Here is a 6619-nt window from a genome sequence, read left to right as displayed (position 1 = left end):
GCTCCGTGGATGGAACCGTCGATACGGGATGCTCTGTATCCCCAGCCTGCGCTGGGTGAGGAGCTGCCTCGGGAAAGTCCCTCCAGCCCCATTCGGGGCTTCCGTGGTGACAGCCCAGGTGACACCTGACTGTAACTGCCTGGGAGAAATCCCCAAGCTCCCCCACACTCCTACTCCCAGAAGCAGAAAGGAGACCCACAGGATTCTGCCTCCCAGTCAGCGTCAAGGCGCCTTGTGGGGTAGCGACCATCATAGTTGACAGAATCTCCCCTTCACCAACCCTGGTTCTGGCCCATACTTCTTCCCCCCCCCCCCCCCCCCGAATTCCTTGTCTCTCTGGGCTTCTTGGACAGCTGTGAACGACACTCAGGGAAGTCCTGCTGCTCATCCCATTCCTCACTGGGCGGATGGCCTTATCTGTAGGTCAGTATCACACCCCTCGAGCCTCCTGTGCATTTCCGGTTGGATTCTGGGGGAATGGATGCTTCCAGCTCACCACGCAGCCCCACCTCGCTTCCCCCCAAGGCCTCTCCCATGTGCTGCGACTCGGCCTCAGCAGCTCCTGTCAGTTAGGAAGTCGTGTCTCTTGGTGCGCTCCCTTAGCCCAGGAGCAAAATCTCAGTCAGGGGAAGAGTGCAAGTAGATACAGAGTGAGGGCGTCCATGGTTTATTTGATTCACCACGCAGCATTCCGGAAACAGGCCTTTTTTGAACGCCTCCTCTGAAGTCAGCTCGAGTACACAGTTATTCCTTGGGCTTCTTGTTTGGCACCGATCAAGGGGGAACAAAGGACTGACCTCCCCTCAGTCTGGGTCATGGTTGGTCATGCCTAGGATTTGGGAGAAGTTACCAGGACCACAACTGGGTGGTCATAGGCTTTGGTCCCTGGCTAGCCCAAAAGACAAGAGTTCAAGTCCTGTACTCTGCTGCTTATGGGAGAAAGGCCCTGGGTGAGCCTCAGCATCCCACTGAACCCCAGGGTCCCAGCAGACAACAAAGGTCGAATGATGCTGCCCCCCTCCCCCCACCGCGGAGGGAAATGGAGATTCTGTGTGTAACACCGGTGGAGGAGAGCCAGAATCAGTAAGTGCTACTTAGCATCAATCCCCATACCAAAGTGACAGCTGGAGGCAGGGGAAAAAAAAAAACCCATGCACACATCTAAGAAAATTCCTTTAGGAAGAGCGAGAGAGCGAGTGAGAGAGAGAGAGAGAGAGAGAGAGAAGAGACAGGAGCACTGGAGAGGAAGAAAGGAATTAGTGCTGTCAACAGCGGGTCAGTTTGTCTTAAAACCTTTCAAATTGTGGAAAGGCCTAAGAATTGTATTTCCTGGGGCAGGAGGCAGTGGCTGAGGGGGCTGGGAGCCCCTCCTCAGCAAGCCTCCCCCCCCCCAGCTATTTGGAGAGCATTCCGGAGGGGTGGGCCTGGAGCTGGGGAAGGAGAGGTGAGCTGGTGGCCGCCAGCTGGCTGGGCTGGCTGACAGCAGGCAGGGTGAGGCCAGGCCAGGAGGGACCGGAAGCGGAGCGGGGGAAGCACACGCAGCCGTGCGGGTGAGCCCTGGGCCACGAAGCTAAGGGAAAGGAGCCAGGCGCCAAGACCACAAGGTGTGGGATTCCCTGCATAGGAAATGTCCAGAACAGACAAATCCAGGCAGACAGAAAGAAGATCCGTGCTTGTCTAGGGCCCGGGGCAGGAGAGAAAAGAGAATGATTGGTAAAAGGAGGGTAAATCACGAGTGAAGAGTGTATGAATCATGCCTCAAGAAAGCTGTTACACACACACACACACACACACACACACACATTCTTTCTGTCTCTCTCTATCTCACTGTCTCTCTCTGTCTCTCTCTCTCGACAGGAGACCCCAGAACCAAGGAAATGATAACCACAACCCCGTACACTTGCTGCAGAGACAGAGCAAGCGGGAGGCAGAGGCCCCAGGAAACTCTGTGGCACAACCTGCTGGTTGAAGAGCGGGTCAGAGCCCAGGGAGGCTGAGCGAGCTGCTTCGGGTCCTGCTGTCACCTGGGGCCTGTGAAGAGGCAGGACCCCGAGCCCAGGTGCTTTCCCTAAGTCCCCTGCACCCCCTAGCATGCTCCCCGCAGTGCTGCCCTGCGTCCTATCCGGTCGGTCGACACACACAGACCTCTGGGTCTGCTGACGGCAGTGACGATGACCCAGTCCCACTTTCCTCTCACTGAGAATCACTCGGTCTTTCAAGAGTTGGGATTTTCCCTGTGAATCCAGAACTCCAGGCGTTCTCTGTCTGAGAAAGCCTTGGGACTTTGGTCCAGCAGGGACGAAGCCGCAGTGAACGGCTCCTGGGTCCCTTTTAGTGAGGAAGCTTAGCCAGGTGATGTTGAGCAGGACCGCAGGACAGACCTTTGGAGTTCAATCTGCTGTTAAAGCCGGGGCAGGAACGAGATCTATGGACTCGGTCTGAAGTGTTCCTTCCCGTGCACCTTCCAATACCCCACCCCAGAATAGGACGGGCGCGGGTGGGAGGGCAGGGCCTGATGCCAAGGGCTCCCTGGGAGGGAGGAGGCTTCCTAGGAAAGTGGAGAGGGAGAGAGCAGTCCATATAAGACCAGAAGAAAAGCTCTGGGTAAGAAAACAGGTGGAGGAAGATGGGGGCCCTTGTGAGCCCAGGAGGGCTGGGATTCCTCTGACCTTCCTGGTTGGTCAGCAGTAGTCCCTTCTTTGGGGACCTGGGGTGGGGGGTGGGGTTGCTGACAAGAACCCGAGCTGCAGGCGTATCGCCTTGTAACTGCTCTGGCCCATACTTCTGGAGGGATCTGCGCAGCCTTCCCATGTCGTGGGGCTCAGAGGAGAAGGACTGCTTCTCAACAGCGGTGGTCCCAGGATTAAGTTGCGCCTGACTGGGTTCTCATCATCGTTTTGTACCTAATACACTGTGAAGTCTTAGGCCAAGCTCTTTCTCAGTTCCATCCCGTGCAAAGTTAGATAAGTGCTCCATCTTTGTGGATGTCAGGATCCCGGGACGCGGTGTCTGTGAACTGTGTCTCTCGTGACCTCACGACGTGGACTTAGCCATGTGTGTGCCGAAACATGGCCTACCCTGTGAGGATCACCATGCCTCCTGGAGCCCAGGTCCCTGAATGGAGGTCAAGCTTCTCCATAAACAGGGTGGGTGGCAACTCCCAGGGTGGAAAACGCAACCTTCAGGAGAAGGGCCTGGATACCACTAGCCTGTAGTTCTCCCTGCCGTAGCCCCATCAGGCCAAGGAGGGAGGAGGGAGCAATCATGTCATTTAGCTCTCGTGATGGTTTCCAGAGGCTTCTTTTATTCCTATTCTAATTATTTTCCAATAGAATGAGGTAATTTTATTTACTGTGAGTTTTCCAAATCAGTAAAAATATATTTTATGGTAATTTGAGTGATAGAAAGGCTTAGTGTTTGCCAAAACTGAGACAGAGAGAGAGAGAGAGAGAGAGAGAGAGAGAGAGAGAGAGAGAGAGAGAGAGAGAGAGAGACAGAGACAGAAACAGAGACAGAGACAGAGCTATATCAGGAAAGTATGTAACAAAAATCTTAAAATTAAAAAAAGAGAAAAGTGCTTAGAACTTGAAGAGAACTAACAATCATATATCACTGGGTCCTTATCTCTTCCAAAGCTGTATTCTAACTCCGTATTCTAAACATTACAGCACAAAGGTCCACAGCGGTACCTAAGGAGCCCGAGGTCATTTGATCAGCAGAGGGAGGGGCTTGGATGGAACCCCAGGTCTATACAAGCCCAAGCCCCATCCTCATTCCAAAGCTGTTCAGGCCATGGGATGCCGGAGGCAATATTTGCCTACAGTCTGATTTTGTTCAAAGATGGCTGTGAGCCAGGCTCTGAGTTTACTGAAATGTTTTGAGAGTTATTGAGAGGAATGGAGCTTTGAACTTGCCTCATATAACACGGGCTGGTTCTCAGGATCATAAACATGCTTCTGAACCTAATTAAAGAGCCTCATGGGGAGGGCAAGGGCAGAACTGAGACATGATGGTCGGTCTGAAAACTCCCCGTGGGCCAGGACGGGAGCTTTGCTGTTCCCAGACATGGGGAAGACCAGTCCTCTCTGGGGGTAGAGAGTTAAGAGCTTTAGAAAGAAGAAAAAAAGCTCTTTTACAGTCCAGGCTGGGGACTTGGGTCGAACCAGGGAGGGAATGTAGGAGGCATAATTGGAGCTTGTAAAACATTTCCAGACAAAATCACTTAATATGTTTTGGAGAGTAAAAAGCAACAGTCCACATAATCCTGGGCAAGTTTCTACAGAGCTGATAAGAGCTGGGAGGAGCGGACCAGAAAAAACGGCCAGAGCAGAGCTACCTGTGCCCCAGACAGGTGTTTTTTGATCTGGGCACAGAACCCTGGAGCAGCAGGCCCTTGGCCTTAGGATTTTGCTGTACTGCTCACTCACTGGTGTGACCTCGGGTGTGTTGTGTATCCCATTGTTCTTCAGTTTCTCCTATGGAAAGCAGGACAAAATGGTATCTACCTCACGGGTTTGCCGGGAGGGTGAAATGTTCAGGATGATGGGGACGATGGCTGACACGTGATGGGAAGTTCGTGTGCGTTTGCTTTCTATTCTGCTGCCCTGGACGTGGGCTGTTATTGGGTTAGAACATTTCTGCATGTCCTTGGACCAGTTCATTTCCGGTCTTTGTGGATACTCCCATATCTCCTGACTTTCTGCCAGTAGCCATTACTTCCATCCATTTTCCAATAGCCGACTGATCATTTACCTCTTGGATCTGTTCCTTTTTCTATCCCAAAGCCCTGAAAAGGCCTCATTCCTTGGAGGATAAAGTTGAACTCAACCTCTGGTTGTCCCACTATGCCAACTGCTTCCAGTTTTCCCTCCTTTTAGAAAAACAGTCAATATCACACTCCCTAGCTCCCAGGTGATTGGCTTGGGCAAACACTAGTTGTGGCCAATGAATTTTGAGCAGAGGTGATGTAGGCCGGCCTAAGCTTTTTTCCTCTCTGTTTCACAGCTGGGCAATGGTCTAGACCAGGTACTAATAAACTTTTCCTATAAATGTGTTCAATTCTATAAGCCACATGGTCCTGTGGCAGCTTCTCAACGCTGCTGTTGTCATGTGAAAGTAATCACAGACAATACACAACTGGACAAGCATGGCTCTGTTTTGATCAGTTTTTAAAGGCACAGGAGGTAGATTGGATTTGGCTCCCTGGCCATAATTTCCAGACTGCTATTCTAGACTGAATAATTCAACAGGACTCTCTGCAGTGCTACACATTTCTCTATTATCTACGCTGTCCCAAAATGATAGCCACTAATCAGTCACATCTATCAAACAGTCTCATGTGACCATAGCTTCTATGTCGGACAGGTAATTCTACACCGTGACTGTCTAAAACTTCAGTCTAAGTGGACAGATGACAACCTGAAGAGTTACCACTGGCCACATGGCCTAAGTCTTGATATCATGAACAGCTGCGGTTGGGGGATATTTGTTACCACAGCATGACATCACCGTTACTGACTTATACATACCTTCACCCATCCCCATGTACATCACACGTACTCCATTTGCTCTCACTCAAGTATTTCCAGGCACATACAGGCTCCAGGAAGCTCCTGCTGTTGACTCTGCCTTGAGTGTCCCTTATTTAACTGGAAAAATGTCACCGTGTTGTTTAATGTTCAACTCACGCGTTACTGTTTCCTGGTGGTTTTCTACTAACCCTCTGGAACATCTGTGCTGGGAGGTTGAGGCCAAGCTCAAGGGCTTAATCTTCATGTCACTCTCAGTTCCATGTTTTCCCCTCTTTGGAGACTTTTAATTAAAGAAATCCAGAACAGGTTGGAGTTTTCCTTATCACTCTTTGTGAAACAAGATAGAGGTAGTCAATTGTGGAAAATAAGATGGCACCTTCCCTAATGTTAGAGTCTGAACTCAGGGTCTTGTACTTGCCAGGCAGGTGCTCTACCACTCAGGCCGTGACCCAGCCCTGAGTTTGTCGATTTGGGGCTACTTCTTACAAGGGGAACAATGGACCCGAGCTTCTTTCAGTGCCAGGGGGAACGCATTCCTAAAATGCCTATCAAAAAGAACATTCTTACTACTAATTTTTAGTCTAGCTAATGGACCCAAAGTAAAGTTTCTGCAGCCTTCACCTCTCCTGTGAGGGGCCTGAGCTGTGGTGATGGGGGCGATCTCTGTGGTTCCTTCCCTTCCAGCTCACTGTCTTTCCTGCTGTCAACATTCCTGTCTGTGCCAGCTAACCTTACATCTCTGTTCGCCACCAAGAGTAAGAAGAAATGGACAACCGCGCCACCGCACAAAGGCAGGTGGCGATAGCATCTCATTTAGGGCAACTAAAGAATTCAAGATGGTAGACAAAGCAAAATGTTGAATTCCTTTCGGTGTTAGGGTGCCAATTATGAAATTCCTTCATTTGCTTATAGTGACTGGATTTCTGAAATGTCTTTTCTAGCCACATCATCTAAATAAGTCTACTAAAGATGGAAGAAATCGTTACATAAACAATAACTAAATAAAAATGTTAAACATGAGCAGAGTGGTATAGATTACATACTTGTACATTGTAAATCAGCGCAATAGTTAATTGAAGAATTTTGTT

This window comes from Perognathus longimembris, chromosome 8 (genome assembly GCF_023159225.1).
Source record: "Perognathus longimembris pacificus isolate PPM17 chromosome 8, ASM2315922v1, whole genome shotgun sequence".
In the NCBI taxonomy this organism is placed as follows: Eukaryota; Metazoa; Chordata; class Mammalia; order Rodentia; family Heteromyidae; genus Perognathus; species Perognathus longimembris.
The sequence above is the reverse complement of the archived record's forward strand: the minus strand, read 5'-3'. Positions refer to the sequence as shown.